At 35.6% G+C, this 25,578-nt stretch overlaps 1 long non-coding RNA gene and 1 other non-coding gene across 2 annotated transcripts in view; one reads left to right on the forward strand and one right to left on the reverse strand.

Annotated features, from left to right (window-relative positions):
* LOC138144116 (uncharacterized) overlaps nucleotides 1-21,268 on the forward strand; it is a 69,116-nt gene extending 47,848 nt beyond the window's left edge. The window contains exons 2-3 of the long non-coding RNA XR_011163862.1: nucleotides 16,809-16,889; nucleotides 20,490-21,268. This is a non-coding gene — a long non-coding RNA (uncharacterized lncRNA). The remainder of the gene's footprint in view (nucleotides 1-16,808; nucleotides 16,890-20,489) is intronic.
* A 2,620-nt stretch (nucleotides 21,269-23,888) lies between these two features.
* LOC138144135 (U6 spliceosomal RNA) lies at nucleotides 23,889-23,997 on the reverse strand. Its single transcript, XR_011163864.1, has one exon. It is a non-coding gene; the product is annotated as a U6 spliceosomal RNA (small nuclear RNA).
* Nucleotides 23,998-25,578: the final 1,581 nt, after the last annotated feature.

The following is a 25,578-nucleotide window of genomic DNA, read 5'->3' on the forward strand; positions in this document are numbered from 1 at the left end:
TCTCTCTCTCTCTCTCTCTCTCTCTCTCTCTCTCTCTCTCTCTCTCTCTCTCTCTCTCTCTCTCCCTCCCCCTGTGGATCCTTTCTCATTTGTCTTAACAGTCATGAGTCCTAACACAAATCTTTTGCAAATTCATGTTCATGGTCACACTTAATGACATTTCCTCATTTTTTCTTTAGCTCTTTATACCTCTGTCCTTTATTACTTTATTATTCCTACATTTTTGTCCTGTCTCTTTGTCTTCTGCTCTCCCCTCTCTGTTTTTCTCTCATTTATATATCCCTTTTAGTCTTGATTTTTATGTGTTTCTTTTTATCTATTCCAAGTTCTTCCTATCTATGTCTATAGGTCATTGAACTATCTTACAATATTATTCTTTTCTGTTATTTCACTTTCTTCTGATTCTGTTTCTATTTTTGTCTCTCAATCTCTTTGCATTGGTAAATGTCTCCTTTATAATTTTAATATTTTAATTATATCTTTTTTACATATCACCTTTACTACCAAAATATATCTTTCCCTAGTCATCTTTTCAGAAACCCAGCCGTTATGACAATTATTAAAAAGAGGAAAAAAAAAAACCTTGTTCATCAAAAGTCATCAACACTTCAGCTGAGTCTGACAGGGCATGACTCTCCTACTCATCTGCAAAAAAAGGGAGGAAATGTGATTATGCCCTCTTTCTTTCTAGTCTCCCTCTTTAAAATATGTGTTTTTTAAATTTTGATAACTTTTATTATCTGACTCCCAATCACCCCCATAATTTCTCATTTATTCACACATATACTCCATTCATCTATCTCTCTTATGTTCCTTGGTTTAGTATCTGGAACGTTCTATAGTTCTCACTTGTAAAATGAGGATAATAATAACACCAGCCTAATATGATGATTAAGAGAAATGAATGAGATAATGCATGTATCATAGTTTGCAAAACTTAAAGCGTTATATAAAAGATTATTAATATTATTAAATGAAGCAAAGTTGTTGGGTCACATCTGACTCTTTTTGATCTCACTTGGCAAATATCCTAGAATGGTTTGCCATTTCCTTCTACAGCTCATTTTCCATATGAGGAAACTGAGGCCAACTGGATTAAGTTGCTTGCCCAGGATCACCAGCTAGCAAATATCAGGGGCCACATTTGAACTCAGGTCCTCCTGATTCTAGACTAGGTGTCGTATCTAGTGAACCATTTATCCAGCTGCCCCCAAAATAAATGGCTTCACTATACTGCTGTCAATAAAGGCAGATTCAGCAAATTGCTGTCAAATACAGATTTCCAAACCTACTTTAATTTGCAATGCATTTCTTCTCCCCAAGCCTGAATAATAAAGACATTTTAAATATTCTTTTGGTGGTTGACATGAAGCAAGGTAGATATGCTTTGACAGCTTTTATCACCAGAGAAAGTAAGATTACACTTTCTCCCATAAGCTCCCAGAAGTTAGAGTATTCCTCCAATTGAAACAGTGCCTAGATCTGTGAAGGGCAAGGCTTGTCTGTCCTCAGTTCACTTTGACATTGTAGATGGGGATTGTGGATGAACCTCTCTAGTTCACACAGCAAGATTCTGCTTTTTCCAAGGAGCTCACAGCAGCTTCCGAGCTCTCCTGTCAAAGCAGCTTCCAGAGCCACCCCAGAACTTCACTTTAGCTCAGAGCAGCTACTCTTCTCTTCAGAAGTATCTCTGCTGGGCTTTTTTTCAGGAGCATAGTTATCTTTCTTGTGCTTCTGTCTTTTGTATCATTTTCCCTCTTTAGGTGGATTATGTTTTCTCATTCTTGAATCTTTTAGCTTCTAATTGGCTTCTTAAAACTTCACATCAAGGCTTCCTTGTGACTAGTGACAAGTCCACTAAGGTTAAATCTAACTAAACCTTACAAAGTTAAAAACCCTTCTTATCTATCATTCTGTCAATTCTAACATAAGCAAACAAGGCATGCTTTTCCAGTGACTCCCAAACCCTTCTTTGATCTATATTTTCTCACCTATTATCAACCACTGAAACAATGAAAACAGACATATGTAAATGAGGTGATGAACAATGATACACCATAGTAACCCCCATAGTACTTCAAATCAGTGCTTTTGCTTTCAAGTAAGTCAGTACATTTATCCTGGAGGGTCTCTTTCTTTTAGGTAGTCTGACCTAAGCAGCTTTTCTTATGGGAAAGTCCCTCTTCTGTTCCATTTGGCAAATAAAATGTCTATCTTAAAGATGAGAAGTACCTTAGAGCAGATAATAACAAAAAAGTCATGTATGCTTTTATCCCTTCATGATTTCATTTTCTTCTGTGCTTTTGTATATTGTTTCTATATTGTTGTTTACATTATAATAATTGTTTTGATTCTTTTCTTCTCCCTATTTTCTCAGGTTTTTTTTTTTTTTGCTTTTTTGGATGGGGGAAGGCAGGGCAATTGGGATTAAGTGACTTGCATAAGGTCACACAGCTAGTAAGTGTTACGTGCCTGAGGTCTCATTTGAACTCAGGTTGTCCTGACTCCATGGCCCGTGCTCTATTCACTGTACCACCTTGCTGCCCCACCCCATTTTCTCTTAAAATGCCTTCCCATATCTATTTGTATTCAATTTAATTACAACAAACATCTACCAAAGGCTTCCCAGGTACATGGGATTGTTTTGGGAAGGGGGATACAAGCATATCTTGTATACTTTTTACCTTGAAGACCTTATATTTTCTTGGGGATACACCATATACATATACACACATACATACATGCATACATATATAAGTACATACTGATGTACCATGTGTACAATACACATGTACATCATCATATATGTTCATATAAATATATGTATATGATTTTATGCGTCTGTATATTCATATGGTGTGGTCATATCAAAGATCAATCAGTAAACATTTATTCAGTGTCTATATGTGCCAACAAATAAGTTAGGTGCTTCTGCCCTCTCTCCTCTCATTCTTTTGTCAGTCTTTTGGGATATGGATTCCAGCTTCATCATTTGACTGAAATGGTTCTGTCCAAAATTACCAATGATCTCTTAAATGATTTGTATGCTGTCTTTTTCACAACCCCTTCCTCTCTTTATAGTCTTCTTACAATTTTCAATCCAGTTCATCTTCTTGCTGTTCTTCATACATGGCACTTTATATCTTAACTCCATTTTCACCTCTGGGAAACCTCCAGTTATATCTTAACTCCCTTTTCACCTCTGCCTTCCAGATTTCCTCAAAATTGAGTTCAAATCCCACCTTTAGCAAGAGGCCCTTCCTGGTTCTCTCCTTCACTATACCCTTACTGCTAGTGTCTTTACTTTGAAATTCCCTTCAAGTTACATTGTATATATTTTGTATGAGGAGTTATATTTTGCATGTTTTCTCCCCTGTTAGAATGTGAGGTCTTTGGAGATAATGAAATTTTTTTCCTATTTTCCCCATGCCTTGAAAATAATAAGCCCTCAATCAGTGTTCATTGACTGATTTTGCTAAGATTCCCTCCCTGGAACATATTCACATTGTACTCTCTGTGTTGAGAAAATTAATTGCAAGAGGGTTGCAGCTGGCTTGTGTCATTGGCTTTGATATTATGGATTTCCATTCCACATCCTGTGTGGTTCTTTTAAGTCCCTCTCACTGTGGATATGTTTATCTATCCCTGAGCAACAGGAATCAGAACCAACTATTTCCTTGTAATAATTTATTACTTCAATTTATCTTCATAGTTTTACAGAAAGGTATGAATGCTAATTAGCTAATAGGCTAAAATAAACAACAGTCTGCTACATTTTGGGACCCTTTCCAACCTTTTGCACATGCACAACAATACCAAATTTTGAAGAAATAATGACATTCACACACTTAAAATACATTTAGGTACAAAATTGTGCCCTCTCCTTTTCTTCCTCTCTTCCTATCCAGTTATCTTCCCTTATTATTATTTTTCTTTTTGTGTGTGTTTTAGTCACATCAAGAAAGATTAATTAGACACTTACTATATAGCTGATTCTATGGTTAGGGATATGAGGTGAGGAAAAAAACCTTACATTCTACTGAGGGAGGACAACTATTTACATATTAGGTATAAACAGAGTAAATTGGAGATCATGTTAGATGGAAGGCCCTAATAGGGAGCTTGGAGCTACAGTAAGGAGGAGACTAGGAAAGACATCTTAGAGAAGGTAGGATTTAAGTTGAATCACAAAGGAATTCATGGAAACCAAGAAGGAGAGATGAGGAAGGAAAGTATTCCAGGTGTGGGGGAACACAAGTGAAAAGTCAGCCAAGAGAGGGAGTGTTTTTTGTGAGGAGCAGCAAGACCAGTGAGTGGTAAACTACAGAGGGGTTCGGAGGTAGCCTTGACTGTAGCCACAGGAATTTGTATGTGTCAGATAGTGTGGGGAGCCTGGCATCTGAGCAGGTGCAGTTTGAGGGAACCTTTGTTGATAAGGGATGCCAAGCCCAGCTGTGCTACTGAGACATGGCCCTGGTCAAGAAGAAACCAGCATAGGATCAGTGAGTGCAGAATTAGTGGGGTGGGGACCCTGCTGGCTGTGGACAATTACAGGAGGACAGAGTTCTTGATTTCATTTTCAGGTCAGAGGGGAGAACTGAAGGGAGAACTGAAGGAAGACCTAAAGCCAAAGGCACCATCCCTGATTTCCCAGGACTAGAGGTGATTATAGAAACAACCTTCTATGGAAAAAAAGAACAGGCAGAGGAGAAAGAACCCAACCATAGAAAATTACTATGAGAATAGAGAAGACCAGGATTTACACTCAGTGGAGGAAAAAAAACCCTCAAGCCCCCCCCACAAAGAGTAATGTCAAGTGGTTTCCTCCCCCAAAAGAATTCATAAAAGAAATAAAAACTTCAATAATCAAGTGAGAGTTATTGAGGAAAAATAAAATAATCCAAGAAAAACAAGAAGATAATGAAAGGAAAGTCAACTAACAGAGAAAGTAAATCCAGAATCTTAAGGAAGAAGATGAAATCTTGAAAATTATAATTGTGCAAGGGGAAGCCAGCAAAGTTATAATAGATCAAGAAACAAAACAAAATATAAAGGATGAGAAAATAGAAGAAAATGTGAAACATCTCATAAGAAAAAAAATTGATCTTGAGAACAGATCAAGAAGGAAAACCAAGAATAATCATGTTACCTAAAGACTAAAATAAAAAAATAATAATCTTGATGTAGTAATATAAAAAATTGTCCTGAAGCATTAGAAGAAGAGGAGAAAGTAAAAATAGAAAAAATCCACTGATTGCCACCTAAAAGAGATCCTGCAAAGAAAACCTTTTTTTGGATGATCATAGCTAAATTCTGAAACCCCCAGCTCAAGGAGAAAATATTACAAGCAATAAGAAAAGAACAATTCAAATATGGTGGAACCGTAATTAGAATCACACAAGATATAGCAGCAGCTTCACTAAAAGACTACAGGTCTTGGAAAACTGTATATCAAAGAGCAAAAGAACTGAGGTTGGGGCCAAAAATATCATACCCAGCAAAGTCAGGCACAATCCTGAATGAAAAAAAAATAGACATTAAATAAAATGTCAGAATTTCTTGATTTAATAGCAAAAAGATCTAAAATTAATAGAAAATTTGACATTCAAAATCCAGAAGAAATATATGGTACACATTGTAGCAGCAAGCACCCCAAGTGTCCTCAGGGTTTGCTGAGGTTCTTGGATCTGCTTTGATAAAGGAAAGCAACTCAAAATGGGTTAACACGCTCACTTTAATCAGTCAAACATATATCGTTTACCTCATTCAGGGGAAAAAGGTCAGCACCCCGAACTTCAAAGTATGCAGGCAGAATTATCAAGACAGAAACAGATCAAGTAGATAGCTTTCCAAACTGTCCAGCCATTACATCCATACCAAATCAACATCTGGGTTTCAACATATGGGTTTTTCAAAGCCGGGGGGCTCTGGACAATGGCTTCCCAGAATCCAGATCAAATCACAGAACACTTCTCAAAGTGAGCCCCAAAACAAAGCTACACATCAGGGCTTATATAGCCTTCTCCTGGCTCAGAGAATGTAACAACCTTATTGACTCACTGGCCAATCAAGAAGTATCTACTGAAAAACAAGCCTCCCACCCCAGGCTCCAGGTCACTTTAGCCTAGGGGCAGGGAAGATCTTTAAATTTACATTCCCATTACACACATCAAAGATTAATTACAAGGGACACTATTACAACAGACTGTTTACATATAAAGACATGTAAATTGTATGTCTAAGATTGTAATTAATAGTTCAAAAGAAAGATTGGGGCAGAGCTGACTATGGTGGGATTCTAAAAAAAATAATTTAAAATAATACAGTCTAGAAAAAGGTAAGAAGAGTATTTTATACAAATCAGGTGCAACAGGAAGAAGTGACAAAGAGGAATTAGATGAGGGAGGAAGGCTGGTAGTTCTGGAATCCTCTTATCAGGAATGGGTTAAAGAGGGAACAATAAAGAAGGGTATAAAACTCTTCTACAATCAAAAGGAATGAAAGGCTAAAGGGATGGGGAGAGGGAAAGAGGATAAGGGAGGGATTTTTAGAGGGAACACTACTCACACCATATCTGGGTTGAAGAGAGAACAATATATACATTTAGAAGGAAATAAATGTTTTCTAAAATGATAAAGAAATGAGAGTGAGGGAATAGGACAACAGTGGGGTCTAGAAGGGTATCTAGATTGACACGAATGGGATAAACTGAGAATTATGCACACACACATACATACATATACAAATACACACACATATACATGCGCACACACATATGCACATATACATGTATTTACAATATATAAATACTCATACATATATTTATACACATATGTGTATATATGTGTGTATATAAATATAAATAAATCATATATATATATATATATGATTTCTATCTTGGCTCTGCCCCCCAAGAAACCTTTTATAAAACAAATATAGTCCTAATACCTAAATCATAGAAATACAAAATGCAGAAAGAAAACTATAGGTCAATATCATTAATAAATATTGCCTTTTTTTAATCCTATAAAATAGACTGTAGTGATTTATCCAAGAAATCCTTTATTATGAACAAATGAGATTGACACCAGGGACACAAGGATGGTTCAACATTGGGAAAATAATCAGTATATTCAATTATATTATAAAACAACTCATCCAAAACTACATGATCATCTCAATAGATACAGAAACAGTCTTTGACAAAACACAACATTTTTTATGCTAAAACCTCTACAAAGCACAGGCATAGAGGGAGTTTTTAATATCATAAAGAGCAACTATTCAAAGCCAAAATAAACATCATGTGCAATGGGGATATATTAGAATCTACTCCACTAAATATAATAGAACAGCAAATATGCCCACTCTCACCATTAATATTTGATATAATTATAGAAAACTTAGTAACAATAATAAAAAGAGAAAGGAATTAAAAGAATAAGTATAAATAAATAGGAGATAAAATCATCCCTTTTTGATGGGGATATGATTGAAGATTTACTTGGAAAAGCCTAGAGAATCTACTAACATATTACAATAAATTATAACTTAGCAAATCCCATTCCAAATAATTACAAGGTAAAGGAGTGGTTTGGTGGAGATTTGGCTAGCGGGACCTCCAATTCCTCAACTCCTCAGTTCCTCTCAAATCATCTCCCCTGCTCTAATTGCTCTCTGTTCTTTGTATCTTGACCCCTTGGTAAGCCAGTAGAATCCTATCTACACTGTTTTCTTCTCTTGAGTCCCCAATCTCAGGTGTTTAGTGCACTTTGTAGTTATTTGGAATGGGACTTACATTTCTATTAGTGCTTTTTGTCATTTTGTTTATTATTATATTGAAATGCTGTTGATTTCTGAGGATTTATTTTGCAGTCTGCAACTTTGCTGAGGCTATAATTTAATGGTCCAGCAATGCAAGGATCTAAAACAATTCCAATGGACTCATCATGGTAAATGCTATCCACATCCAGAGAAAGAACTATGGAGTCAAAATACAGAATGAAGCAGACTATTTTCTTTTTTTTTTTTTCTCTTGGTCTCTCCCATTCATTATAATTCTTCTATGCATCATGACTAATGTGAAAATGTGTTTAATAGGAGTTTATGTGTAAAGTCATTGCAAGCCATTTTTTGCGGGGGAGAAAATTTAAAACTTCTGGATGTGAATGTTGAAAACTAAAAATAAATAAATTAATAAACGAAAAAAATTTTCTTGTAGCATTCTTTCTTTTTCAATTTTTGAGAATAATTTATCTAGCATAGGTACTCACTTGAAATGTTAGATAGAACCATCTTGTGAGTTCATCAGGACCAATTTTTTTCCTTTGTTGGTTCCTTTTCAGCTTAAACTATTTCTTTTTTAGGAATTGGATTATTTAAAATCTTTATCTGATCTTCCAATAATATAAGTGTTTTATACTTTTGAAGATATTCCTCTATTTATTTTGCATTTTTGGTTTGGTAGCATATAGTTTTACATAATGTAATTATCCCTTTTCTTTCATCTGGTTGTTCATTTGTTATTTTAATGATTTGATTTTATGCTCTCTTCTTTTTAATTGAATTACCTAAGGATTTATCAATTTTATTAATCTTTTCAAAGAACTAGCTTCTAATTTCATTGATCACTTATATGCTACTTTTGATTTCTAATTTATCCATTATCACTCTAATTTTAAATGTCTCATTTTTAAGGTTTATTTTAGGTTTGCTTATTTGTTGACATAATTTTAAAAATGTATATTTGATTCATTAAACCTCTTTTTTCTATTTTGCTAATATATATATATATATATATATATTTTTTTTTTTTAAGCAATTGGGGTTAAGTAACTTGCTCAAGGTTACCCGGCCAGTTATTTCTGGGTGTGGTGCTGAGTGTCTGAGCCCGGAATTCGATCTCCAGGTCTTCTCAACACTGGAGCCGGTGCTCTTACTTGCTGTGCTACCTGGCCGCCCCCGCTAATATATATTTTAAGGATACAATTTTCCCATGAGAACTGCATTAATTGTATCCTAGAAATTTCAATATGTTGTTTCATTATATAATTTTATTTTATATATTTAATAATTATTTCCATTATTTGTTCTTTTACACATTAATTTTTTATAATTTTATTTTTGAATCTCTATGTGAGTCTGTATCTTTGTTTATGGTCACTGAATATTGTATCATTTTCCTTTGTTTTTATTTATTCGTAGTTTCCTGAACTTCTTTTTTAGATCTGTAGGCCATGTTTGCTGATGTTGTTGCTATTTTTTCCTGTTGATTTATCTATTTGTTTTCAAGGTCTTTTTATTTTTCTTCTTCCTGAAATCTTTCGCAGAGTCAATCTTTCCCTTATTTTTTTTCCTGTCCCTCATTTTCTGACTCCCTCTTCTCTGCAATTTCCCTGGGTGATGGATCTCATAGTATCTCTGCCTCCTCCCACACTGGGTTCATCAACATAAGTCTCTGCTCCAACTGACTTTTGGGTGGTCAGAATTGCTTCCTGCTTGATGATGTGCTCTTTCCCCAAAGTTTAGTGGAGTGCTGCAGTTTCCCATACTCATGGTTTCTTATCCCTCTTCCTCTGTTCCTTAGTTCTCTGCCTCTGCTGGTACTTCAGCGATTTGCAGCCCTGGTGCTACTGCTGCAGCAGAAGGTCTGTTGGTGCTACAGTGTTGCTTGCCTTTTAACTACTGTTTCAGAACTTTGCAGCTCTGGTACTATGAAATTTTGGCCCCTTGTAGTGGTTTTCTCCTGAAGGACTGTGATCACCCTATCTATCATGGCCTGGGCAAATTTCTGTACCCTGGAACTGGGATCTCTATGATCTTGGTGTTTCTTTGTCTTTGGGGATGGGGAATGGATTGTCCAATTGAAGGGGATTGCTCTCTACACATATACATGAGGCAACTAGGAGAAAGGGAATCAGCAGTCTGCAAAGGGAGGACATGATCTACACTTAGGGCATTAGAGACTTCTTCTGGGCCTCTGTGATCTACGAAGGACAAATGCTATACTATGATCAATATCTCCATTTTATAAAGTCATTTTTTTCTACAACAGATTTTGAGGAGCCTTACAGTGTGAGGGTGAGTTTTGTTGTAAGCCTGTGCTGTGTCCTTAGGTTTGATAGTACAGTTGAATCCTGCCAGATAGTGTGGTGGAAAGATTGCTGGGCCTGGGATCAGGAAGACTTGAGATCAAATTCAGTCTCTGATATCTATTAACTGTATGTCCCTAGACAAGTCATTTGACATCTATTTGCCTCAGTTTCCCCATCTGTAAAATGGGACTTATAATTATAGTACCTTCCTCCCAGCAATATAAAAATGAGATAATAATGATAAAGTATCTGGCTCATACCGTGTTTCCCCGATAATAAGATACTGTCTTATTATTTTTTTTTGGACAGAAAAACACCAGAGGGCTTATTTTAATGAACATTGACAGCAATTTTAATAAACAGGTAAATGTGAACAAAAAAATGTACCTTTATTCAATAATGAATTCAATAAAGAACAGGATGACGCACTCACTGCTGCAGTTTTGATTGGATGCAGCTCGGAGCACGGCGTGCGTTTCACGGGGGGTGGGGGGGACGGTGCATACAGAGGGTACCGTAATGTAGCGTGTAGCGCAGGGGATCACCTTCACTACAGTAGCAATCTCAATAGGGCTTATTTTCGGGGGAGGGCTTATTTTAGAGGAATCTTATACAGTAAGGGGAAGGCTTATTTTCAGAATAGGTCTTATTATCGGGGAAACACGGTAGTAGGTGCTCTATAAATGTTAACTATTGTTATTGCATTAGGGATGCTGATTTAGCTCACAATCTCTGAGCATCAAGTTCGTAGCTTTTTGTAAACGCAGCATTTCTCCTCGGTACCTTGGTTTTGGTCTTCACAGGACAATAAGGCTTCCATACTGGCCATAATCTAAGTCATTCTAAGAGGCAACCTTCCTCAATCTTTTTCAGAGATGAAGCATGTCATCCTCCTCTTCTTTCTCTTCTCCTTCCCTCCATTGCACCTACTACCAGACTAAATAATGGTATGGAGTAACTAATCAAAATCACCAAATTACAGAATTTCCTATTTGGAAAGGACCTCAATGGTCATTTAGCTCTACCCACAACTAAAATATAATTACCGGTGCAATGTACCTGACAGGCACCCCTATGCTTAAAGACCTTTGGTGAGAAGGCACCCACCATCTATAAGGCAACCCATTCTGCTTATGAATTGCTCTAATTTTTAACAAGAGTTATCTGACATTGACCTTAAATGTTCTTCTTCTGCACCCAACTTCTGCCCATTTAAAATAGCTCCTGACCTACTTTCATGGGAGAAGAGGTTTTTTGTTTTTGTTTTCATTTGTGAATGGGGAATGTCATATAATTTAAGGGAGTTGTTCTCCACATAGATGAATAAGACAACTAGGGAAAAGAGAATCAGCAGTCCCCAAAAGGAAGATCTTACTGATCTATACTTACTAAGGGCATTAGTATCTTTTCTTGGGCATCTGATATCTTTGAAGGGCTAATACTATACTATGATAAACATCTCTTAACAAATTCTTTTATTTAAAACCATATATGTATCTGTGAATTTATTAGTACAGATAGTCCATGAAATGAGGAAGACTATCACTCATAAATTTCTGCATATCTAAAGAGACCCTTGTCTGTGTCCTTCCAGAAGTTCACCACTTATACAGTAAATACTAGACATTCTCTCTTTCTCCCTGTTTCCTGCCTTCCTCCCTCCTCTTAATATCACAAGGATATCACCAGAGCACACAGGCTGACCATCCCTCATTTTATTTCTTTTTGTTTTTTGCTTTTTGGAGTGGGGGAAGGCAGGGCAATTGGGGTTAAGTGACTTGCCCAAAGTCACATGGCTAGTAAGTGTTAAGTGTCTGAGGCTGGATTTGAGCTCAGGTCCTCCTAATCCAGGGCCAGTGCTCTATTCACTGTACCACCTAGCTGCCCCCATCCCTCATTTTCAACAAGTGACCAGATTGTCTTATTTTTCAATGATAGTTTTCTTTTATGAACTACTTAAACTTTTCTTTGGAGTTTCTTCTTTATGTATTGTACACTGCTTTACACTGATCATGTACCTTTATACTGCACTTTCCCCTACATTTTTAATTCTTTGAAATTGTAACATTCTATGACTTGTATCCATATGACAGCACTGGTAAAATTTTGGTATTAAGAGGATAGCTGTTGTTTTATTGGGAATCTTGGGGACAATGAAAAAACTTCATAATTTCTCGAAGGCAATCCAGCCTACTCTTCTGCTCCTACTGAATGAAAGGTCAAATGTATAGTCCATATGTGGAGTCTGTCTAAGATTTTAGCTATATCTGTAAATATAATAAACAATATGAATATATTTGCATAATATAAATAAAAGACATACCTTTAAACATAGTATAAATATATATGTATGTATATGTATATATACATATATCTACACACACATATATATATCCTGCATCTATATGTATATGTACTTGTAGGTATATGAGAGAGGGGGTCAATTTCCATAGGTTCCCCATCCAACTGGATATCATATTCTGAATACCATGTTCCTTTTCAAGTTTATTTTTCATGTTGGCTCCCCCATGAGAATGCGATCTTAAGACAGCAAGGACTGTCTTGTTTTTCTATCTATATCCCATATGGTTTGCACAATGCTTTTAATATTTTGTGCATCTAATAAATGCTTTTAAAATTAATCTGGTCTTCACATGATTCATTCTTTTATTTGTTTATTTATTTATTTGTGAGTGGTTAGTCCAACTATTTCTTGTGTGTAAGGATGTCATAGGGACTCTGCAATATTCTGTAGCTTAATACTACTAATACAAGGTCATCCAGAAACAAGAATAGCTAGAGAATTTAGGAATTCTCTTTTGGATTAGAACTCTGCACTTCTCTCTGTCAGTGGTGAACACTTTTGGCAAATGCATGTGTCCTTGCTTTTTAACCACGCTTGATAGTAATAATCAGAAGGTCATTTAATCAACCAATAAACAAGCATTTAAGCTATTACAGTGTTCCAGGGATTATGATTAGTCAAAGATATATGCAGGGACTATGATTAGACAAAGAAAATATCCAAGCAGCTACTGACCACAAGGAACATACATTTGAGCCAAATAAGATCATCATTTAATAAGATTGTCTCTGTTATTATATTTTTCACAGAATCTCCTTTAATACTGAGGTTTTTATGATAGACAACTTGGTGGATAGCCTTTAATATGATGTTTTGTTCTACAGAAGAAAATGTCTTTTTATAATCAAGTATTAAGTAGAGTCTGAACTTGTATTCTATATGTTTTCCAGTCAAATTTATGATGGCAAAGATGTGAGTAATATTGCAGGTGAAAGCTGCCAGTTGCCTTTTAATACTTTCCACAAGGATACCCTCAACGTGTGTATAGATTATTTACCTTAAAAATTATATATGTATAAGAAAGTAGTGATAAAAGTCAAAGTTCATGGATGTTTTCTCAGTCACCTTTTATTGTTACTAATTAGATCTGTAGTTGTGTCTTTTCTACACTCCTTTGGTATCTTCTCATCCTTCAGATATCTTGATATTTGATAACTCAATGACATCACAATTATATGACATATATACATTTTTTTTAGGTAACTTGATCTATTCAGTCCATGTCTCATATCTTTCTTCCCTTCATTGACATTTCTATCTCCTCTTTAAGTATATACAGGAATGTAATATTTGACCTCAATGGTAGGACATCCATTGTCCTTAACTGTAAAAGAAGCTTGTTATACACACCCACACCCATACCCACACCCCCCCACACACACACACACCATGCATAGACACATACACAACAGGCACAGACACACACACAGATATGTATATAAAACTTTTGTAACCCTTCCTATCTTTCATCGGTTTGTTGTCCTTCCACTTTCATTCTGAGTTGCCCTTGGGTTATTTTGCCAAATTATTTCTCTTGCCAAGCTTTTTTTTTAACTGAGTTTATTTTATTGATTATTTTTTAATCAAGTGAAACTGCTCATAATCTTTCTTATGATTTGTGAATAAGAAGAATAGCCTATACTATTTTTGCCTTGGTTTCCATATTTCTCTGGTTGGCAAGTAAGTCAAGTTTTTATTGACTTGGGCGCTTTTTAAACTGTTTCGGATTCCTTGTTATGACAATTAATTTATATTTGCTAAACAATGAGAAATGATTGTAATCTTTCTTGTTAACCATTTTCCCACCCCAAGCACTCTTTTCTTATAGTAATAACTTGTTTAAATGATCAGATTGTAGGTAATTATCTTTATTTGAAAACTGTGTCTTCTCTTTTATTTTTTCCAGAGTGGTCAGATTGCATACAAATTTATGAATTAAAAAACAACAGTTGCACCTATAATGAACCATTTTGTGCATCTTAAATTGTAATAAATTTCATTTTTTGTGATGTTACTTGATATTTACTATGTTGAATTTATTTACTTTTATGAAAAAAGTATTCATGATTAAAAACACATGAAATAACTGTATTCTATGAGTATCTGGCCTTTTTTCTCATCCATATTTTTTATAAATTCTTTGGTGTCATTATCTATTCTCTTACCTTTGCATAAAAGCCATATATATAAACACATAAATTATATATAAATATAATATAATTTGGTGAGTCATAACATTTTTCACAAAACTTCTCTACCTCTTTATCCTCTGAAGCAAATGTGGGGGCTAATGCTAAAATTCTCTGTATAGTATTCATTTAGCAAATGCATGCAATGAGCTTTGCAATACAGCCTGATCAAATGTCCCATGAAATTATAGTTTTTATTGCTGTTATACTTGTGATAAAATTAATGTCATCATCTTCTTTATTTGCCTCTCCAAGCACAATTATTTTGCTATATGGCTCCAACATATTACTGTCTGCTGGCTTCATTTATAGAGCAAATGTCAAAATTGATATGACACATATCCTCTGTGAATTTGGTTCCATCCACTTATATTTAGTGTGTCCATAGCTAAGTACAAGTTTATAGAAAGACCTGAAAATTTTGTGATTCTTAACATGCTTGGTTTTTTTTATGCCCTTTTGGTAGCATCATTGTAGAAGAAGAAGGAAACTCTAGAGGTCTGAGGAACATTTGATATTTTAATTGAATTTATGGGTTGTCATGTCCAAAGAAATCATCACCAGTTGGACAACCAATCTACTTGTTATGACCCTCTGTACATAGTTACAATGGTCCTCAGAAAGCAGACTTTGTCTATTGCCTGGAACACATGCAAAGCCTTTCTAACATAGGAGAACTTACAAGAGTTGTATTCTGTTGCCTTTGAGTATCTGGGGTAACCTCCAAGTAGGAAAGTGCTGGAACGAGTGCATGGGGCACTTGAAAGTCAGCTGTTACATTTTCAGTATTAGCGTTTATATATCAGAAATTAGCTACATATCAAGGGGTGATTTGTTGTTTTACTGTTTGCATAGACTTAAGAAAATGGTTTAGAAAAAATGTTCAGAATGATGATTACAATTTGTAGAATTTCATGTGTACATTTTATGGAGGGTCTGTTATTTAACATAAGTGATTATTAACTGAATCCTAGAAGGAAACTAATGTTTCTTCATAAAGAGGGTCCAGGTCTGGTTCATCTAAGAGAGAACAAAAGAGATTTAAAAAGACTGTCATAGATTCAGCTCTCCAGCTGAGAAAGTCATCAAATCTAGTCCTTCCCAAAGGTCAATAATTTCTTGTATGTACTGAAAACATAAGAAGATAGAAGCTACTTCTCTAGGAGAAATAAAATATCATAAACTATAAAAAGATATATTAAAATAGTGGACGATCTCATAAGAGATACCTTCAATTCTCTCTTATTGCTTACCCCGCCCTGTTATCTTAGATCAAATATACTTCTTCATTAGTTCTAAAAGGATTTGGTTCACTCCTCTCCTTTGCTACCTCAATAAAGGTAGCATTTCTTATTCAGATAACAGATATTTCCACTTGCATTCCAAATATTTCCCCAGATGTCACACACATTGTGTCTGCATGATTATTTCTTCCCTTTTTGGTTCCTGCTCACGCTACCTATATCTCTGAAGTTAAAAGTATTACTTATCTATCTTAAAATGTCACTTATTGGTTGTATAATCTTTACAGTGCATAGTTGGATATCAGGCAACAAATTATGTTTAAAGCAAGACTTATCCAGTACTAGGAGACTCATTTCTTTTCATTGGTCTGTAGTAGTTTAGAATCAATGTAGTATTTTCTTTTCAGACTTTCAAATTATTTTACTTCCAGATTGGTGAAAGAAAATTTCCCTGGGCTTTCTAAGAAACTGGACTGATAAATTCCTAGAAATCTAGCTGCAGAAATTGTGGCTTAGAGTCATACATGTAGGATGGAGCTGCCTATGACAGAAGTTGTTTAGGCAAAACATTCAATTTAGATCTCCCCATCCCAAACCACTTGCAGTCAGAGGAAAGAAAAGGAGCCCATGTGACTTGGAATCTCCTCTGATTAAATATCATATAGGGCTATTTAGTGTTTCATTGTGGATTGCATCACTTACATAATAAATATCAACGTCCTGTTGGGTAATTCCCTAACCCCATAAATATAGGGGCCCTTCAGACTACTGGGAAGCTTCACATAGGCAGCCTCAGGTTTGTAGAAACTGAACAGGATTGAACCAAAGCAAGTTGAGTCTGGTCTAACCTGCTCTCATCTTACTTGCCCTGTTCTCTCTTGAGCTGACCTACCCTCATCTCTTTTATAATTCCCAGGTTCTAGTCATCCAGTCACCATGAGGATCCTCTACCTGGTCTTTTTGATGCTCTTTGTGATCTTGTCCTATTCTGGCACCGGTAAGTTGCAATATGAGTATCAGGGAGGTGGGAGTATGGATAGGAGGTTGAGTTCAGTCTTAGGGACCATCAGTTTTCTGACTTAGCTGACCTGAGATGAAGGTGGGAACCTCATTCACTTTGTGGAAGATTGAAGGAAAGCTGCTCCACTTAGTCTAAAGAGCTCCTTAGTAGAGCAGTTTATATTTAGGTAATAAATACTGCATTTGAAAGATGACTCCACCACTTCTCAAGGGAGCCATTCCACTTTGGGATAGCTATTATGATTAGAAACTTTTATCATTGAACTCTCCTAGGACTCTTTTTGTAGCTGTCACCCATTCCTCTAAAGCGCAGTAAAGTACTTTGAAGATAAGCTTAAGTTCTCCTTAGCTCTATGGACATGTTGCATGTAGGTTTTATGAAGTCAGACTCATTTCCCTTGAGTCCGAGTCTGTTGCTGTTATTACTCTGGGCATTATCTTATTGTTTTTTGTACTGGGCTCTTCTGTCCTTGTCCATGATAATCCTGGTTCACAAATTTTGTGATTTCCTTAAAAATGGATTATTTTAAAATTTTCCTTTATAAAGCTTGTTTCTATGTAGTTGCTTGCATGTTATTTCCCATCTTATAGCATGAGTTACTTGAAGGCAGGGACTGTCTTCTCCATTTTCTTGTATACCCAGTCAAAAAATCAGACCAAAGTTTTGCAAGGTCCCTTAGAGACTGAAAATATCTGGTTGACTTTCCTCTGTATAAAATCAGCCTGGAGGGGCTGAAGGGTCTAGTTCTCAGGAATCTACCAGGAATCTTGCTCAGGCCATTTTGATATCTAAGTTATGATTGGCATTTACATTACATTCTAAGGTTTTGCAAAGTGCTTTCCATCAGCATTTTCTTTGATTCCTCCTCTACTCCTTCACTTTCTGACATCCAATTACTTGACTGAGCATTATCTCCCTAAAGATTTTATTGAGCACCTTTGCCCCAGGGATTTCTAGAACATGGAATATAGGAATGTCAGCTTAGAACTGTAAGGAACCTTAGAGATCATCTTCCTAACTTTAAGTTCAGTTCTCCATGTAGTGGAAAATTCAAATTGGGCCTCTGCTGTGTGACCCTGGGTAGGTCACTTGACTTTTGTTTACTTTGGTTTCTTCCATCTACAACATGGAGATATTAATAGCAATCGTATTTCAGGATTGTTGTCAGGATAAGATAATTGTAAAGAGGTTAGTACATTGCCTAGTATACACTAAGCACTACATCAATGTGTTTACTATTGTCATGATCTTTTTCATCCTTTTCATCATCATTTCTAAAATAAGGTTATTAAGAGTTCCTATCTCCAGATAATATTAGTAAATCACTTTCAAAATCTTAAATCACAACATATATATATATATATATTCTTGCTGTAATTATTATTAGTCTAACTTCTTTAGTTTACTAATAAGGAACCTGCTGAATTTAACTTCCTATATTTGCATAAGCAGTCAGTAGTAGAGCCATAACTCAAACCCAGGTCCTCTGATTCTGAATCCAGCATTCTTTTTTTTTTTAATTTTTTCCCCATCTCAAGTACATGTTAACACAATTTTTAACACTAAAAAAGTTTTGAGTTCCAAATTTTATTCCTCTCTCTGTCCTCCTCCCTGAGATGTTAAATAATCCAACATAGTTTATACACGTGCAACATGTATACAAGTAAAACATATCCATCAAATCCGTTATTTTGACCATTATGCAATGCTGATGTCTCCAACCATATTCATAAGTTCATTCCTGTAGATACCTTCCACTAGTCAAAACTGCAACCCTGTCAAGCCTTTGTTATGTGTTCTCATAAATCCTCCACAGAGGATCAATTCAAACCGTGGGAGACCTTCCTTCTTTTATGGTGTTTTAACATCCTATGGACACCATTGAAAAACTCAGGCTAACTGTTATAAGTTGTTCTTAATCTACGGCCTGCCCTCTTCCTTTTCAGGAAGTTTTTTATATGTCCTCTTCTTATGTGGTATCCCTTTATAACATTTCTCTTAAGAAATATTGCTACTAATATTCTGAAGCCTTGACATTTTGAAGGATGGCAAAAGACAACCTGTCCCTTAGGAATATAACGCTTCCTTTTCTTCATAGGGGAAAAAGATACTTTATTACTTTAAAAAAAAGTTCCCCTAGGAATATTTGGTGTTTTGTCCTTGCCAAGACCATTTGTTGTTGTTTAGTTATTTCATTCATGTCTGTTTCTTCATGAATCCATTTGATGTTTTCTTGGTGAAGACACTAGAATGTTTTGACATTTCTTCCTCCAGCTCATTTTACAGATGAGTAAACTGAGGATCAAATAGTGTTAAGTGACTTGCCAAGGTCAAACAGCTGGTAAGTGTCTGAGGAGAGATTTGAACTCAGGAAGATGAGTTTTCCTGACTCTATCCATCACCCTACCTAGCTTGCTAAGTCCAATAACAGGTTAAATCCATCCTCTGATAAAAAAAATTTCCAAATAGCTTAAGATTATATGTCAAATGGTGTTCCAATACCTTATCCTGGCACTGTTAACCCTCTGTGGTCTAAATCTGGTCTATGTTAATTCTATAGATTTATGGACACAGGCTCTTGGACTTGGAGATTTAGTTGACCTTATGAAACAGTTTAGTTCAACCCATTGATTTTAAAGCTTAGGAAACAGATGCTAAATGACTTGTCCAAGGACACCCAGGTATAAGGATCAGAAGTAGAATTAGAACCCAGGTTCAGTGAATCTAGATCAGTATTTTTTCTACTGTGCCAGACTATAAACCACTGTCTTGTGTATGTCTTCACTTCACCGAAGGGAATGTATGAGCACACCTTGTCGCTTGGTATTTAAGTTAAGTGCTTTTGCTCACTTTGATCCCTTAGCTGAGTCCTGAGATACATTTTGGATTCTTAGAATTTAATATGGTGACTGAGTCCATTCCGGACAAGTGGGTTTTTCAGACTGGTGGCACAAAGATGATAAATGGAGTTCTGCATTGTGAGAAACAAAGAGAAATAGTTTGACTGGACTCTAGAATAAATGAGGGGATTTAATTCTGTAGTTAGGGTGGGAAGTTACCTTGGGATCAGGTTGAAAGATCCTTTGTGTTAAACAAATAAGTTTGTATTTGATGCCAGAAGAAATGGAGAACCACTGGCATGTACTAAGTATGAGAGAGACATACTAAAACCTTTGCTATAGCAATGAAATCACGGGTCCCCTCACTATCCCATTTTGCTTCTTACAATTACCTTGTGAGGCTGGTTATCATAAATATGATGATTCCCATTTCTTAGATAAGTACACTAAGGCTCAGGTGAGATAATTTTACCAGTTCTATGACTAGAAAGCAGACATGATGGAATCAGAATCCCAATATTCTTTTTCCACCTCAGATTCTTTTCATTACAACACATTTATTGAAAGAAAATTTCATAAAAGTTTAATGAAAGAAAATTTCATAAAAGTTTAATTAATTTACATTATGTTTGGGGCTAAATACTCTGAACAGCAATTCAAAATTACAACATAAAATGTCTTCTTCTAAGTGTGTGTAAACAAATATTCTGAAACATTCTTCTACTTCTTTCCATAGGAAATGGTGGATTAAGAGAAGATTTTTTTTGTAGAATGATTGGGGGCTTTTGTGTGAAAAATTATTGTAAATATCCTGTTTTAAGACTTGGTACCTGTAACAAAGAGAAAATGAAGATTTGTTGCATAAGAGCATCATTTTGACTGATGTGGGGAAGTTTTGGAAGAATGAAGACTAAGAGGGTAGAAGATGGGAGGGATTAAAATCAAACTTTTCTCATTCTTATTTTAATAAAGGAAATCACTTTTGGAAAATATGCATTCCAAGGCAGAAATGATTCTTATGTCATTGTTCATTTGAAGATGTTGAATGTCAATTTTATAAACTAGAATCAAGAATTTATATTCTCTCATATGAAGGAGAGGCATTTTGTCATAATGGATAAAGAGTCCATATTGAAGTCAAGCAGACTTGGCTTCAAGTTACACCTCTGACACATATTGTATATGGGACTGTCAGGGACTTAGGATTAATTATCCTCCCCTTATCTCCCTCAACACTTTTTCCAGATTTAGAATTTCATGGTTGGGAGTGTTTCCTTTCTTGATAGATGTTAGCCCTTCCACACCAAGGAACATGGCCTTTAAGAGCTTTTTTTGCCAAAATGATTCACTTCTTGTCTTTAATTCTAAGCTAGGCTGATCCACCCAGGCCACATAATCCATTACTAGGTCCATACTCAAAGTCTCTGGCTTTGTAGGACATTCTGTAGGTTACAGCCTGCTAGCAAAGCCTTAAAAAAAGCAGGGCCACCTCTATACCCCAGAGCAGAAATGATTTCAATAGGTTGATACCTAAATTATTAAAAAGAAAAAAAAAGCAGAAAAAGAGCACTCAACCAATTTCATTCCTGAATTTCAGTGCTAAAGTTTTCGATAAAATCTTGCCAAAGAATCTATTACAATGTATTACTAAAATTACTCACCATAACTCAAGATGAAATATGCTATCTACTTCCAGAGAGAGAACTGATAATCTCAGAGTGCAGATTGAAAACTTTTTTTACTTAATTTTTCTTGCTTTTCCCCTCACAAATGACTAATGCAGAAATATGTTTTGTATGACTTCATATGTATAATGTGTATAGTTGCCTTATAAGAAGGGAGAGAATTTGGACCTGAAAATTTAAAAAATAATAACAATTTTAAAAAATTACTATAACTAATTAGATTTAAATCTGGGTTGCAAAAAAGGGTACTTTATGAAAAAAATGTTTTAGTATTTTAATATTTGAGTAATTATAGAAACACCTAGTACTACAAAATTACATCATTAGACAGAAAAAGGCCTTTAAATATTTTGTATCCATGTATATTTAAAAGTATAAGCATGGAAAGACCTTTGTTTAATGTCACAAAAAGTATACATCTACAAACAAATGCTGCTATCATCTGTAAGAGCAAAATATTTGAAGTTTTTCCTTTAAGTATATAAATAAAATGAGAAATTCTAAGTCAGTTTAACCAGGCTCAGTGAAGTCCTAGAGGTTTAAGTACAATGACATCAACAGGAATTGATAGTCCCAGCAAAAAGAAATAATATATGATTTTAAATACATATTGATTATAAATTGTGTAGTCATGTATAACTTAAATTTTTTTCTTTGTTATTTTATTGCCCTACTCTTTAGAACCTTGCATTCTATTTAGGAAAAACCACTGTAGCTGTCAATAACAAATGAATTAAATTGAATTGTTCCCCATTAAATATCTGTTAATCATAACCATGATGGCAATCTATAGTTATAGTTAGAAGAACCCTGGACTTGAACCCAGCAGAAATCTTGGTGTCAATTTTCACCTTTACACTTCAAGTAAATAATTTCCCCTTTTGGGACATCATTTTCATTATCCATAAAATGGGGAAGTTGGATTTGAAGGCCTCTACACTTCTTTCTACCTCTAACTCAAGAACATTAGGGATCATCTAGTCTAATCACTTCATTCACAAATGAAGACACTTAGACCAAGGGAAGTTTAGTGACAGCTAAGGGAATCAATAAATTAGGAATCCAAAATAATCTGAATTTAGTGTTATTTCTTCTAATTGATCCTATAATGCTAACTTCCTACCCCATCCCCCCTTAGAAGCTCCTTAATTGAGATATTTTGCATTATTATTTTTCCTTTAATTGGACAAAAATTTTTAATGATGCCTGGTTCAGTTGTCTACAGAAAGTTTTGTTGCAACTGAAAATCTACTTTGGTGAAGCCAGTCAGGTTGGGAGTACACTCTGATCCCCTGGGACAGCATTTTAATGGAATTTCCCAGAAGTGCTCAGGTGATTTCACAGTGGGACCTCTTTGAAAAAAACTGGCTCTGAATGTTGGACTCCTGATCTCAATCCCTGTTAGCTAAAATAAGATATAGGTTTAAATTTTAGATTAAATTTTCCCCTAGGGATGAGAAAGTTTAAAATTAAGTTTAAGTTTTAGGTTAAGTTTTCCCCCTGAAGTGGGGAAGTTTAGGATTACATTTTAGTTTCTACTAAAGTTTTCTCTCAGGGATGGGGAAAGAAAGTTAGGTTAAGGATTAAGTTTCCCCCCAGAAGTGGGCGAAGTATTATGGGTTCCAGTAGTAAAAAATACTGGTAGGTTCCTTCTTGGATATTTTTGATAGCTTAGAACAAGGGGATGAACCTGAGTGCTACAGGAATGACTAAATATGCCACAATTGAATTATGTGAGAGTTGGCATAAATCTGCAAGAGATTCAATTGGTAATTTTTTGGTCCCAATTCAGTTCTTTTTATTACTGCAGGTTAAAAAAAAATTAAGACTAGAAAGCATGTGTTTGTCTTGTTTTATCTGTTTTCATTTCTTTGAAGAATATAGGAAATGCTATATCTTGTATATGGTTGGAATTTTGTTTTGCTTTGTTTTGTTTCAGAGAATTGCAGGAAAATCTCTAATCTTTCCTCCAATTAGAAATAAGATTACCTAATGTTGTCTCCTGGTTAATTTTAATTACCTGATATTATTTGATTAATTATCATTATTATTTTAAATTTATTTTTAGTTTTCAACACTCATTTCTCAAAGATTTGAGTTATATATTTTCTTCCCTTCTCTCCCTTACCCTGCCCCAAGATGGCAAGCATACTGAATGCCTCTTTCCCCAATCTCCCCTTTCTTACATCCCCTCCTGCCCCAAAACCTCCCCCTTACTTTCTTGTAGGGCAAGATGCATGTCTATGCTCCATTGCCTGCATATCTAATTTCCTGGCTGCATGTAAAAAACAAATTTAAAAAAAATTTAACATTTGTTTTTAAAATTTTGGGTTCCAGATTCTGTCCCTTCTCACTCTTCGTCCACCCTCACTGAGAAGATAAGCAATTCAATATAGGTTATATATGTGTAGTAATGCAAAGCATTTCCATAGTAGTGATATTGTGAAAGAAAAAATCTGGAACACTTCATGAATTTGTGTGTCATTCTTGTGAAGGGTCCATGCTAATCTTCTCTGTAATGTTCCAATTTTAGTATATGGCGCTGCCGAAGCAAACACCGATTGTTTTTAATGCATAAATATCTCTCTCCTCCTGTATTTGGGTCCAGAGCGAAAGCTCAGGGTCCTTGTCTGGATTTATTCTGCATTTGCCATGTATTGCTTAGTAAATCAATATGCCCAAAAGCTCAAACCTTTGTTTCTTTAGTCATTTCAACTTTCACCTGCCACTATATCCATAAATCCTACAGTGTCAATATTCTCTGTTCTGTCACCTAGAACTCCTGCCTGGCCACCCACTTCATTTATGTCCCAAAATGTTTAATGTTTTTATTTCAGGAAATGAAAAAATGAAGTGTAGTGAAAAGTATTTAGCCAAGCTGCTTTTATTTGAGAGTCTATTTATTGAAGCAATGTCCATTGATTGTTACAATTATAATAATATCTGATATTTATATGGAGCTTTATGTTTTGCAAAATGTTATACACATTTTCTCATTTGGTTATCCTAAAAACTCTACGATGTAGGTGATATTATTATCCCCATATTGGTGATAATACATATAGGTGAAGAAACTGAAACTGAGAAAAGACATGTGTCCAGGGTCATATGTTTAGCAAGTGTCTAAAGTTGAATTTGAACTTTGATCTCCTTAACTCCTATTGCTAGATCCTAGGATTTCAACAATGAAAAACATACAAAGAAAAAATATCAATGCAAAGTAAAGGAACTGATGGACAGAATGGGATGCAATATCAATTGAAAGGATCAGGTGATTAAGGAATGCCTCATGTAGGAGGTAGCACTTGAGCTGAGTTTTGAAGTAAGCTAGGGAGTCTAAGAGGCAGAGATGGAGGAGGGTGTGCCAAACATGGGACATAACTTATACAATGACATACAAATGGGAGATGGAATGTCATGTGTGAGGAATAGTAAATAAACCAGATTGGCTGGACTACAAACAACCTGAGGAAAACAAAAGTCTGGAAAGGTAATCAGAAGCCAGATTGGTTGTTCAGGGCTTTAAATAGTATTTTTTTATCCTGGATTCAGTAGCATTTCATAAGCAGAGAAGTGATGAAATCAGAAAGTTTTATCATCCTGTTGACCATTAAATGACTATTTGGAGTACTGAGCTCTAGATCAGTGGCCCCTGTAGAGCTCTCCTACAAAGATGCAGAAGTCCCATGTGTACAGGACAATGTGAGTTCAAAGTACTTTCTGTACCATGGGAATTGAGGAGCTGCCTCAGGGCCTCTTGGTTCCAAGGCCACTCTGTACTTGTGAGAGATAAGGATGCACTCAGGGCCACAGTCCAGTTGCCCACTCACAAGGAAGTCTCCCATGAGACTGCTCCCTTGATAAGCAACCGCTGAGGTGACTGGTTTGGCCCCCCTCCATTGGTTCACACTCCCCATGCACGAGGAGATCATGCTTGAATCATGCTCTATATAAGGAGCCATGTGCCCACCACGTTGGAATAAAATGCAAGTTGTTTCTCTCATCTTTGGTCTCTTCTGTCCCTCCTGAGAACACAACCTAAGGCTGGCCCTTAGGTTAGTAAAGTTAGCAGCCACTTACAGCTGGTGCCCCGAACAGGACAGGTGGGGCTCTAAAAGGACCCCAGGATCAAGCCAGTGT

Source organism: Petaurus breviceps, unplaced genomic scaffold, assembly GCF_028583685.1.
Source record: "Petaurus breviceps papuanus isolate PSGF00001 unplaced genomic scaffold, PetGlider_PUasm1.0 90686, whole genome shotgun sequence".
Taxonomy (NCBI): Eukaryota; Metazoa; Chordata; class Mammalia; order Diprotodontia; family Petauridae; genus Petaurus; species Petaurus breviceps.